Below are 13351 nucleotides of genomic sequence, written 5' to 3'. Positions count from 1 at the left end.
TATCACACACGTTATCTTTAAAAAATCCACTTCAAATTCTTGGGCAGTGTGAGAAAACCGGAGGATTAATTACAAAAAAAAAAATCACATTATACCATATAATTCACAGAGTTGCAACGAAATCTCCCTAAATATCATCCTTCAGAGCGAGCTCGGTGTGTCATAACACGGCTGCCTCTCCAACAGCCAGCTAATATCATCTCTTAGGAATTTATTATGAGTGTTCTATGCCCTGTAACTTTTTTATGTCAGGTTGTTAATCGCAGCAAGCAGGATGTGTTGAACGCACGTTTGGGTAGGAAAGATTAATTCCACCCTGGCATTTGCCCCTCAAAGCTTTGGGGGGGGCACAAAGGAATATCCTTACCCAATGCCATCAGTGCTGCTGGTTTAGTGCATCCAAAGGGATGCAGGAAATAAGGGAATTTTAAACGAATTTTTAAAGGAACTTTATGACTGTTTTGCAGTCATAAAGTTGTTTTTGGGAATAGCCACGCACAGCCCCCACGCTGTATTTTTCAGTGCCCAGCACACATCTCCCTCTGATCCATCTTTCCGTCTGTCTGCTCAGTTTAATTGCTCCGCCGTGGGTTTTAGACTGTTTCTCACTGTATTATTTTAATGATCCTTTGACTGAGTCAGACTGGAAGAATCCCATAAACTTCAGTGACACTGGGGGTGATGTGGACGGGCACAAATCAGGCTGCAGCCTCGCTCACAATTCTTCCCGGGACTCCCAGGGGAAGACAAACAGCTTCAAGATTTGACCTAAAAAATTTGGCCGTGGCTTGAGCTGAGCCCTACAAAGAAGCACCACAGATAGGTCTCTGTGGTCCAGCTGATAGAAGGTTTCCAACAGCTTTTCTAGCTTGACCATGACCATTTTTGCTTGAAAAGCATAAAACATCTCTGGCAGCATTGGTACCAGGCAGCTCTGTGGAATGAGCACTGGAGGTGGCAGTGACAGTGAAGGACAGCCAGTTCCAACATGTTTTCCATCAGTTTGCCTGTCCAGACAGGGACAGAAATTCACTGAGCCAACCCAGAAATCAGCAAGGCAGGGAAGGAAAGAAAAGCAGTTTCACCTGCTGCTGTCTTCAGGCAAAAGCTGCTGACAGAGCAGCGTGTGGCACACGGGCACAGGCAGGTGAGGGCACAGCTGGAGCTGAGGACAGGTGTTTTTGGGATGCTCCTGGCCAGCTGTGGGGTTGCATCAGCTCTGTGAGCATTAATGCAATAGCTGGGTGACTCCAGAGATGCATTCCTTGCAAGCAGCATCGTGTCAGCAGCACCAGCTGTGGTGCCCAGCACGGCTTCACTGCACAGATTTATCTATGGCTTGGAAGCAGCAACTCTGTCACCTTTGGTGCTAATTATTTGCTCCTCCAAATAACTGGAGATGCCTGTGAAGTGTGGAGTGCTGAGTTTGCGCAGGTGATGGCGCAGGAGGGACCTTGAGTGGTGCTGGTGGTGCCAGGAGATGTGGGAGAAGGGGTGGCAGCCCCTGCCAGAGCGGGGTTCTGTTCTGTCTGCGTGTCACGGGGGAAAAGAGGGGACACTGCAACTGTGGCCTGTGGCTCTGGCTTGTGCAAGGCTCAGCCTGGCTCGTTGTTCTGGGCAGGACCACCACAGAATCACAGAATCACAGAATCACAGAATCACAGAATCACGGAATCACGGAATCACAGAATCACAGAATAATGAGGTTGGAAGAGACCTCTAAGATCATCCAGTCCAACCCATGCCCCAACACCTCAACTCGACTGTAGCACCAAGTGCCACGTCCAGTGTTTTTTTAAACACACCCAGAGATGGTGATTCCACCACCTCCCTGGGAAGACAATTCCAGTACTTTATTATTCTTTCAGTGAATTTTTTTTTCCTAATATCCAACCTGTACCTTCCCTGATGTAGCTTGAGGCTGTGTCCTCTTGTTCTGTCACCAGATGAGCTGAGATGTGGAGAGTGACACCAGCTTTGGGATTTCTGCTGGGGTTTCAGTGCTGGGTTCGTGCAGACAAATCCCTGCACTTGTGGCACATAACTCTGGGCACACACACTCCTGCTGGGCTGATGGAATCGTGGGACCACTGAGGTTGCAAAAGAGCTCTGAGATCATCAAGTCCAACCTTTGAACAATCCCCACCTTATCAGCTGGAGCAGAGCACATCCAGAGCCACATCCAGTGGTTTCTTCAACGCTTCCAGGGATGGTGACTCCACCACATCCCTGGGCAGCCGTTCCTGTTCTTGACATTTTACTGGATTAGGCAGAGTCTGGGGAGGGGTTTTGTGGCACCTGGCTGAGGGCTGAGGCCCCCCAATATCTGCAGAGATATTGAGCAAGGATTAAAACCATCCTGGTGGAGTTTACTGCTCATTCCAGTCAAACATGAGGGAGGGAGGAGAGGGTCCAGCGATGCTGCACACCCTGGTGGAAGTTTGCCAGCTCCTTTAGGGCTGGTGGGCCTGGTTTATTCTGACACACTTGAAATCTGAATCATGGTTATTATTTATGCATTGGTATTAGCAGCAATTTTGCCTTTTTTTTTTTTTCCCTCTCCTGAAATTCATCCTAAAGAACAGAAAGAGAAAGATATAAGTAACACATTTTCAAATGTTCTTTCCTAGTGAATTACTTGGCCTGACATTGGAAATGAATTATTTTCCATTGTACCAGTGACCCCTGTTGTGTGTTCTATTAACACCACATGTTAAACTTTTATATTTTTAGTAAACCATGACCTTGTACATTCTCTGTCATTTCCCACTGGCATAAGTACAACACATGTGGTATGAAAGTTAACGGTTTTCATTTGTATACAGAGCTTTTCTATCTCAGCCTTGTATGAAAACACACAGGTCATGGTAATCAGGGCATCCCAGGATTTCACCAGCTACAAACAGTCACAACAAAGTGGATGTGTTTTCCAAAAAAACATATTTTTGGCATCCTGCTTTCTTCTGTGTTGTGCAAATCCAGATGAAAATGGGATCTTGAAAGGCTGTGTTAAATTTTTTGATCGTGCTAATCCAAACAACTGTCTCCAACACATGCACGAGCAGGAGGAAGTCTATAAAATGTCAGGTTTGGTCTAAATATCTGCAGAACAAATGTGGCTCAGGAACATGACCAAGTGTGCAGGACTCTCCAGATAAAAGATGATGTCACAGAGGTTCGGTATTTAATTTCATCAAATGGTAACATTGCCCTAGACATCTAAAAAATTATGGATGATTTATGGATAGAGCCCAGGCTATGGAAGAGAGAATAATTCCTTCCAGTTGCCAAAATATTTCTTTTTATTTTTCCCCCCTCTTTTTCTTTTTATCTTTTTTTTTTTTTTTTTTTTTGTAGCCTGGGCTTTTTAGATGTGAGGTTTAGGTGCACTGGGGTGTGCTCTCAGCTCACGCCTGCTCACCCAGAGAAATGTGCCTACATGTGGAAACACTGACTTGTGTGGTCATTTGGGTTCTTCCTTGAACCAGCCTGTCCTGTGGGCATTTCCAGCACTGATCCCTCTCTTTTCCTGGGCTGATCCACAGGGGTTCCTAAAACATTTTGGCTGACAATAAGAACTCACATCTTGGCACAGCTGCCCAGGGCAGTGGTGGAGGGATTTAAAAGCCATGTGGATGTGGTGCTTGGGGACATGGGTGAGTGGTGGCCTTGCAGTGCTGGGTTAAGAGCTGGACTTGATGATCTAAGAGGGCTTTTACAGCCTTAAGGATTTTGTGATTTTGTGTTATAAAAAAAGGGCAAAGTTCGAAGTCAGGTTGAGGTTTCCTCAGCTGCTTTGCTGGACTCAAGGTCAAGACATGGAGCATCACCCAGCAAGGAGAACTTTGCATGATCAAAGGGCAGCAGTGAATGAAATGGGAAAAAAAAGAGCAAAAATGTGCAATTTCATGGAATCACAGGATGGTCTGGTTGGGAAGGGATCTTAAAGATTATCCAGTTCCACCCCCTGCCATGGCCAGAGACACCTCCCACCATCCCAGGCTGCTCCAAGCCCTGCCCAGCCTGGCCTTGGGCACTGCCAGGGATGCAGGGGCAGCCCCAGCTGCTCTGGGCACCCTGTGCCTCACCCCCCTGTCCTATTCACCTGTCACACCACAGCATTTGCTCCCCTTTCCCTGCTGAACCTCGGTGATTTCTCCCCCTGGAGATGTCATATCTCACATCAGGAGCTGCAACACCTTCCCAGTTAATTGTGGCAGTGCAGCCATGCTTGGAGCTGTGCTTTTCCAGGATTCCACCTGCTCTCTGCTTCCCTCTCTTTTCCAGCCATCACCTGCAGCCTGGCACCAGCTCTCAGCACTGGCAGTGCTCTGGGTCATTGCTGGGGACGGGGACAGTTGTCCCCTGCTGCCCAGGGCTCCAAGATGCTGTCTCAGACTTGCAGGCTGGCAGCTTCCAACATGACATAATCCTGTTTGTGATGTAACACCGCGTCTGCCAGGACAAACTTCCAGTGTTTGGCTCGGGACCAGCCAGGCTCGGATTCTTTTTATGACAAATAACTATTGTCTCAGCAATCCCATAAAGATTTCTTTTTGTCTCCTCCTGGTGCCGTGGCCATTGTGGCATGATGGGGGTGTTTCTAACAAAAAAAAAGCACAATCCCTGGTAGTATGACCTTAAAACAAATTGTGTTTGCACTCCTGCTCTGTGGTAAAGCTTTTTCCCCTTTGATTTGCCCTTTAGGATTTTATTCAGAGTGGGGTTTAATGTTCTCCCAGCACTCAAGTCAGAAAACAAGAATGGAGAGGAACAGGTAGGTGGGGGACAAATATATGAGGAAAAACCATGACTGCTCAAAGAGTTGCCCTGGTTTTGGGGTGTTTCCTCTCCAAATCTTTTGCTGGGTTCATATTTATGCTTCAGATTTGCCAAGAAAATCACTCCTGAGTTTTCTTTATTCCTGATTCTCTTGCAGCCTTAGAAAGTCCTGGAACAGGAGAACTTGATGCACCCATGGCAATGACCAATAAAATATATTTTTTTTTTTCAGGGATCCCAGTTATAAATATATAGAAGTTAATAAATAAAGGGATTTCAGCATCACTTCTGTGTAACAACAAACAAACCAACCCAGCTCCATTTATCCACCAGGCTTGAAAGAGTGACTTGTCAGAGATGGGGGAAATCTCCTGTCAGCAGAGATAATGAGAAGGATAGAAGGGAGAATACAGGCAGGAAGTGATGGAGGAATGAAGAGGAAACGTAACAGAGAGGAAAAAAAAAAACCAAAAAACAACAAACCAAACAAAGATTACAGGAGAAAAACCCTTGCAAACAAAGCCAAGGAAGAAATAGGAGACAGAACTGTGGTTATGTATGAATGTAGGGGACTCACCCCTCCAAGGGGTATATTTGTGTTTGTAGGAGGAATGATAAAATTGTTAATTTCCAAATACATACTGCAGGTTGCCTGTGCTTGAAAATTGAAATTACTGAACAAAAATGAAAAAAGAAAAGAGAAAATTGGTGACAAAACAAAAGACATGGGTTGAGATGATAGGAAAGAACTGTTTATTAAAGGGAGCTGGTCTGTGGGACTACAGAAATCCCTGTCAGATGAGGGGCTGCCTGTACCTACAGCAGGTGTAGCAGGGCTTGGTATTCACATTTGAAAGTTCTCTGTGCTTGAGGATCTCTGGGAAAAGCAGAGGATGTGCAGGTCTCTTTGCTGGGTCTGTTGCAGCCTTTCTGAAAGTAATGTTGGAAGCAAATCCACGCCTTCCCTACACAAATCCCAAAGTGCATCCATCGGCGTTTCACCCTGGGGACTGATGGCAGTGCTGGGCTCTGCCAGGGCAGGATCCAGAGCTCACTACAGCTTCTTAATCAAGGGACTCCTTTGCTTGGGGCTTTTCCCAACCTGGGGGTGGCAGATCCCTCCCCAGAAGATCCCTGGAGCACTGGTGGGCTCTCTCCAAGGGCACCTCCCTGCCCTGAGTGACACAAACCACAGCAGGACTTGATGGATACCAGAGCAGCCAGGCAGGCAGACACTGGCTGGCTTTTCCACTGGAGCTCTCCCCCTGCTATTATTTATATTCCATTTCACTTGCTCACATGTAACTTAAAACCAGCCCAAAGCCAGCAGCCCCATCCAACCACGGGCCAATTAGGCTGGAGTAGCCCTCTCTCCCTTTCTTTCTCCCTCTCTCTCCCATGGTTTCTGCAGGCAGGAATAAGGCTGGCTATTGTTAGGCACTCCCAGTGGTGGCCCAGCAAAGCCTGGGTGCCAGTTCAGTGGCTCAATATGGGCCCTGTTTATTTTTTTCGCAGTGGCAATTTTCAAGGGGTTGTGGAAGAGTTGTTAAAATTAGCGTCAAGAATTTCAGCCACAGAAAAGGTCCTTTCACCTTATTCTTCAAAAAGCTTGTTGTTCCCCAGAGCAGCCGCCCCTTCCAACCAGCCTGAAAGCCTCAATTTCCATCTGGGAATAAAAAAAATCACCGTCTTCAGACCCTAAAATGAGGCTTGGACAGGTTTTGGTGGGATCAGGCTCATTTTTGTGGGTGTGGATGGCACCTGCCAGGAGGGAGAGCATCAAAATCCATCCCTTGGAAAGGCTGAGCAAACCCAACCGAGCTGGAGGGGGACTGGAGGGAATGGTGCTGCTCCAAGAGGATGCCAGGAGGACACAAATCTCCACCTCAGCATCAAAAGAAATAAACATCCCCATCAGGACTGATGGCTCTTGACATCCCAGGGTCTGGGCAGCATCAGGAGGGAGGAAGGTGATGCTTTCTGACAGCTCGGCGTGACATCTGGCCAGATCCCCTTCCCAGGAGTGGAAAGGAATAGGGATTCCCTAAATATTTGGCAGCAGTAAAATGGGATTCTTCAGAACTGCTCCAAGTCCTAGAGGCTCCCTGTCCTGCAGGCTCTGTACCAGGCTCTGAGGGAGTCCATGCTGTGGGCAGAGGGGTTTGAGTCGGGCTCTTTGCTCTGTTTTGGAAAATGGATGGCAGATAAGGAGTCTGGAGACACAAGGATTAGTTCGGTTCCTCCAAAGCTGCTTATTTAAATTCAGGCCAAGGTCTCTTGAGTCAGCAAAACTCAGCGGGAGCTCTCACAAAAATAGGGTCTCTTTTGAAAATTCGCATGCTTCCTGTTTGTGCAAGCGCCGTGAGAACTGCCTTTCCCATGGCACGGCTGGGCTGGAACCAGGAAATAGACGGGAATTTGGAAATAAGGAATAATTGCTAAAAAAAAAGAAAAAAAAAGAGAGAAAGATAATCATATTTCTTATTCCCTCTCAGGCTGAAAGAAAGCTTTGTGTAGTTTGGTATCCTGTTAGTGAACTGTCCTCAACCAGGTTTGGATTGGATGATCCATGTTGGGTTCAGTGATCCATGTGGGTCCCTTCCAAGTCAGGATATTCCATATCCTAGGGTGCATCAATCCAACACAGTCTGGTGTGAGCCAGTGCTGGAAATTGTCTTGTGTTAAAACACCAAACCTGTCCATGGATTTGGAACTCATGGGGGGAAAATCCTGCTGTGAGAGGGAATTCAATCCAAGATCATGGGGGGAAATCCTGCTGTGGGAGGGGATTCAAACCAAGATAGTGGATGGAAAATCCTGCAGTGGGAGGAGATTCAAACTGAGATCATGGGGAGAAAATCCTGCCGTGAGAGGAGATTCAAACTGAAATCATGGGGGGAAAATCCTGCTGTGAGAGGGGATTCAAACTGAAATCATGGGGGGAAAATCCTGCTGTGAGAGGGGATTCAAACTGAAATCATGGGGGGAAAATCCTGCTGTGAGAGGGGATTCAAACTGAGATCATGGGGGGAAAATCCTGCTGTGAGAGGGGATTCAAACTGAAATCATGGGGGGAAAATCCTGCTGTGGGAGGGGATTCAAACTGAGATCATGGGGGGAAAATCCTGCTGTGGGCGGGGATTCAAACCTGGAGATCATGGGGGGAAAATCCTGCTGTGAGAGGGAATTCAAACTGAGATCATGGGGAGAAAATCCTGCTGTGGTACAGGGTCTTTTAAGGCTAAACTATGCAATTAAGAAATGACACCTAAATTATTTTCACTTTTAACCCAATAACCAATCACTTGAAGTCTGCAATGTGGATTTTCTGCCCAATTACAAAACACCACCCAAACCCATGGAGAAGAAGGTGCAGAAGAACAACCGACCACCACCCTAGAACCTCCATCTATTCCCATATATATTGCTATATTCTAAACCCCCAAACTGTAATTTTTCCACCCTGTGATATCACACACTTCTACCCAACTCCACATCCACAATCCCAGTTCTATCATTCCATTTTTGAAGCCTTCTCCATGGCCTCAGGTCAAATGCAGTGCTCTCCTGGGAGTCGGAGTCTGTCAGCACAGAAAGTCTACAATTCTCAGCATCCAGAACTCCAACAATTTATAAGTTTTGGTCCATTTGCATATAGGAGTTAACTGCCCAATTAATAACTTCAAATGATGAAGTTTCATCCTCCTTGCTTGCTTGCCCGCCCTCCTCTTTTCACATTGTTTATGCTTTGGGCCTGAAGTTTGAAGAGATTGTCCTGGAGTCTCCAGCTAGAACAGGATTGTTTTGTCTCCACCACGAGTGAAAAGATCCCAGTAACACTTAATATAAAGCTAAACAGGACAGAAAAACTTAAAACCTAAGGAAAAACCTTAAACCCAAGGAAACTTCACTCTAAGGTATCACCAGGGCGGCTCTGCTGTGCTCAGTCCCTTCTGGGCTGAGTTTGGTTTATTTTATCCCTTCCTGGGACATCCCCATCCAACCAGAACCTGCCCGTGTGTCCCTTCCTGCTGGGATATCCACACCTGGGACACCTGAGTGGTGCTGGGGGATGCACACAGAGCTTCTTGGCTCTTCTGGAGCAGCAGCTGGTGGCCAGATGTTGTGTCCCACAGTGCTTCCAAAGCTCTGGGGACGGTTTAATTTTCTGCCACGGGTGTTTCTAGGACTTGTCCCCATCTTTCATGTCAGCTCTGAGCTTCTTTCCCTTTCTCATCTCCCTGTATCCTGGTTTGACCTGGCCTCAGTGATCCACCCACATGGCTCACACAGCTCTAACGACAAAGTTCTGCTTCTTCAACAGCAAAATTTGGGCTCCGTGAGCTGCAGCCACTGAATTTGTCTGTGCACAAGGGTTCTTGGGGCTTTTCCCTTGTTTGTATCCAAAATCCACTGTGAAGAAAATATTTTCAAGCTCTGTAATCCCCCTGGCACTGACATTTGTCCCTCTGCTTCCAGCAAAATACCCCATTCCCATCTTGATTTCCAGCCTGTGGAAAACCTTCCATCTAAGGACTCTCTGGGATTAGAAATCTCTAAAATGGGGATGAACTTTTCAAGCCTGTCTGCTTCATCAGGATTCAATCCTACTCCCATTTAATTCCCGGGGGGAGCTGGATTGGAGGGATAATTCACAGGAGTGCCTTTGGCAAAGACCAGCAGAGTCCAAAAAAATAAAGCTCAACCTAGAGAAATATACAGATGTGATGCACATAAAGTTATTTTTTCTTCCTCACCCACCAGTTGTGGTGTTATGTGGGCACCACACTTATGGAGATCTGCATCCAAGATGAACCACAGCAACAGATTTGAGGAAGGTTTGGAGAACTTGACCTTCAGGAGAGGTCTGAGCTTTGGGTGCTCCACTCCAGGACAGGAATTTTAGCCTGCCCAGTGAGCCTGGAGCCTTTTGGCTCCCAGATTCTCATTTCTCTCACCTACCTTGTGAGGGAATCTGAAGTTCCTCGCAAGGCAGATGCCCAAGACAGCTCAGATACCCTCAAACCTTTGGATTTCAGGTTTAAGGAAAGCAGAGAATGGGATGTGGAGCTGCAGGGGGCTCTGAGTGGGAAGGAAGAAGTGCCAGGGTCTGCTTGGTAGGGGGAGATATTTTTGCCCTATAAAAACAGCTCAGTGTTGAAAACCTCCCCTCAGCCAAATTGATCCCATAAAGCCTTTTGATTTAAAAATGGCTTTAAAAATGGCTTTTAAATGGTTTATTAATAAATGGGCTCCCAAAGCTGCAGCTCCTTTGCCACATTGCCTAAACCAATGGCAGAAAATGATAAAACTGGGTTACAGAGTCAAAAATCACACGATTAACCAAAAGCAGGAACTGGATGTCTGCAAATCATTTTGATCTGCTCCAGATGAAATTCTGCACCTTTGCTGCTTCAGGTTATTTTTGAATCCTTTCCTGCTCATCTCTCCTTTTTCTCAAGGCATCATTCAGGACCCACCGAAGGCGTGGGGAGATTTTCTCCTTGAATGGAATCTTACATAGGAGGTGCCTTGGGTTTTGATGTCAAAAGATCAAAAAATAAAAAATTATAAACAAGCACCACAAGAGTCCAGCAGCTATTTGGTGACTCAAAGTATCAGATTCTAGGGATTTAAAAAGAAAACCCCAATCCCTCCAGCCACTTCAATAACGTGAAGTGTGGAGCTGGTACAAATGCACTGAGGAATCTTTCTATGTGCTGCCATCAGGTGTTTGGTTCTCTGTGTCAGAAACCAGCCCCAAGGTTTTTTCCTTGGGAATAACGAAGGCTGAGGAGGAAACATTCCTCTTTTAACCAAACCTGAGCATAATTTAATAATGATTTAGAATTTATAATTTAAAATTCCTGAGGCATAATTCCTTCAGGAATCCCCTCAATGCCACAGCTCCACAAAAAGAGTGATGCAAGAAAAAGACATTTTTATCTGCAAGTCCATGAAAGCCTCTTAAGGGTGACTATTTTACAGAGCATAAATAAGCCAGTGAATTCTTCTTTCCTGCAGTGCCAGGAAAACCTAAAGGAAGGAAATTTCACAGTGCTTATGTGGTATTTTATTTTTATTATATTATATTATATGATAGATTATTATAATACGTATTTTATATGTGTTTATAATATTATATGATAGTTGTGAAAGCAGGAAGAACTGAAAGTACTGCTGAATAATTGTTATTTCTTAGGTGTTTACAGAAATAATCGTCTTTCACCATTTTCTCTGTTCCTAAATACTGTGGGAGCAGTCCTTGAACTTTTTCCTCAAATGGTGGAATTCCCACTGGAGGGGTTGGGAGCCTTGGAAGGTTCAAGCCTCTGTTTTTACAAGGCAACAAATGGCAGGAGTTAAAAAAAAAAAAAGTCAGAAAAAGAGAGGTAAAAGGGAAAAAAAGAAGAAACCTTTTCCACCTCTACTCCCTTTAAAGGCAGTTATATGAGATTTGCTTTCCTTATCTTCCTGTTCCCCCTTTCCAGAGCTGGGGTTGAGTTCAGAGGGAGGAATTTGGGACTTGAGGGCGTTGGTGACCACAGCCTGACCCAGCCTGTCCTCCCAGGCAGGTGGCATTCCCGGGAATGGGGCTGGCAAACCCATGGAATTGCTGGGAATTCACCCCAAATATCCATGCAGGAGCAAACCCGAGTGGCTGAGGGCTCTGCAGTTTTGGGGGTTTGCTGGGAGAAGGGAGATGTTACCAGGGAATCCAAATATCCACAGGGGCCACGTGGAAACCTCAGCACACGCTGGGCTGGCCACAGTGGAAGAAACTTTCACTCTTAGAAGGAACTCAAGGAGGCAAAGCTTCATTTCCTGAGATTTAAGGAACTTTATTAAATATTTTTCCCTCCCTTTGCTGCATTAAGAGTTGGCAGAGCAGGAGAAGCAGCCTTAGTGTGAAAGGGCTTTTAAGAGGGGAATCCATTGCCCTCATAAAGGGAAAACCAAGGGGAAGGACTTTTAAAGATGAGATTAATCTGAGTTGTACAAATAAAATCACTTTCTCTTTACCTGTTGCACAGTAATAAATTCAGTTTCTTATCTCAGGAACCCCAATGAGCATCCAAGGAAACGGCCAAAGGAGTGGTTTGGGACAGCATTTGGTCACCAAGCATTGTCCAAAACCCTGATTGCCAAATTAGTCTGCGGGCGATAGAAATGCCATTGGGATAAACAGCAACAATCAACAAGAAAATTAAAAATAACACCTTGAAGGTCTGAGTTTTCATCTTTCATTTATCCCAGTAAGGATGGGTGAGGCTTTATTTCCAATTTATTTATTTGGGGATTTTGGTAGCTTAAATGTGTGAGAGGAGGACAAGGAGAAGAGGACAGTGGGAAGAGGAGAGAGGTTCTTTGAGGTCAAGCCCCCAGCAGCCTGCAGGAACCCAGTGAGTGTTTTTTGGCCAAACTCTGCAATCTTGAGGAGCAGAAAGGAGCCAAACTCCTCTCAGCCACGGTGGAGCACGTCCATAATGCACAAGTATTTATCCAAATATTGGACAAGTATTATCCTCAGGCTGTGGGGCACAACATCACAAATGTGTATAAAAATACAGCTTTTCCTGCAAGTGGTGGGTTTGTTAGAACCTGAACGTGGAATTTTCCCTATTCCCTCCCTGCTCTTGTCAGCATGGGAGAACCTTGCAGGGCAAACTGCACAGGATGGAAAATTGTGCTTTGTTCTATGTCCTGCTCCTGTCCCTGCATCATAAAGTTTTCCCACCCCAGTATCTGCTTTTAAGGAGATCAAGTTAATGCTAATAATAATAATAATAATAATAAAAAAAAGGGTATTGAAAGGCAATTTGAAAACTTTCAGCTTCTTTTTTTCTTAATTAATATCCTGAAAGCTGTGAGGACAGACTGCTACAGGTATCACTGCTGTTCCTCAGAGGAATGGGATGGATTTAGGTAGAGGCAAGCAGTACTTAGGGAATTTTTCCATTTCTTCCTTCCCACTGCAGCAAGTGGGAATAATTTATAATTAAATAATATATGTAATATAATATACAATATACGATATACGATATATGATATACGATATACGATATACAATATATATAATATAATATAATATAATATAATATAATATAATATAATATAATATAATATAATATATATTATATATTATATACTATTATATAATATATAATATATCATAAATTATATATTATAAATTATATGTTATATGTTATATGTTATATATTATATTACAGTATTATATATATTATAGAATATATTTAATATATTATATTTAATATTTAATATAATATACAATAAATTGTCTATTGTATACAGTATATTATATAATACATTAATTATTAATTATTATTTATTATTTATTATATAAAATAATATGAATATTTATAAAAAATAAATTATTAGATAATATATATTTTATACATATTGTAATATATATAATTAAACACCAATTTGGTGTTTTTCTCACTCTGATCCCACAATAAACCCAGGACCATCCACCCACCTGCAAACAGGGATTTTTAGTGCCAGTTGCTGATGCTGCCACAGGTACTTTGGCATCAGATAAAAAGGA

At 44.4% G+C, this 13351-nt stretch overlaps 1 long non-coding RNA gene across 1 annotated transcript; it reads right to left on the bottom strand.

Annotated features, from left to right (window-relative positions):
* Window positions 1–2434: 2434 nt before the first annotated feature.
* Window positions 2435–4358, bottom strand: LOC128812956 (uncharacterized). Its single transcript, XR_008438881.1, has 3 exons — window positions 4106–4358; window positions 3456–3551; window positions 2435–2574 (listed from the first exon to the last, which is right to left on the bottom strand). It is a non-coding gene; the product is annotated as an uncharacterized LOC128812956 (long non-coding RNA).
* Between the last annotated feature and the right edge of the window lie 8993 nt (window positions 4359–13351).

This window comes from Vidua macroura, chromosome 11, assembly GCF_024509145.1.
Source record: "Vidua macroura isolate BioBank_ID:100142 chromosome 11, ASM2450914v1, whole genome shotgun sequence".
Classification (NCBI taxonomy): Eukaryota; Metazoa; Chordata; class Aves; order Passeriformes; family Viduidae; genus Vidua; species Vidua macroura.
Note: the sequence above shows the minus strand (reverse complement) of the source record. Positions and strands in the feature narration are given on the sequence as shown.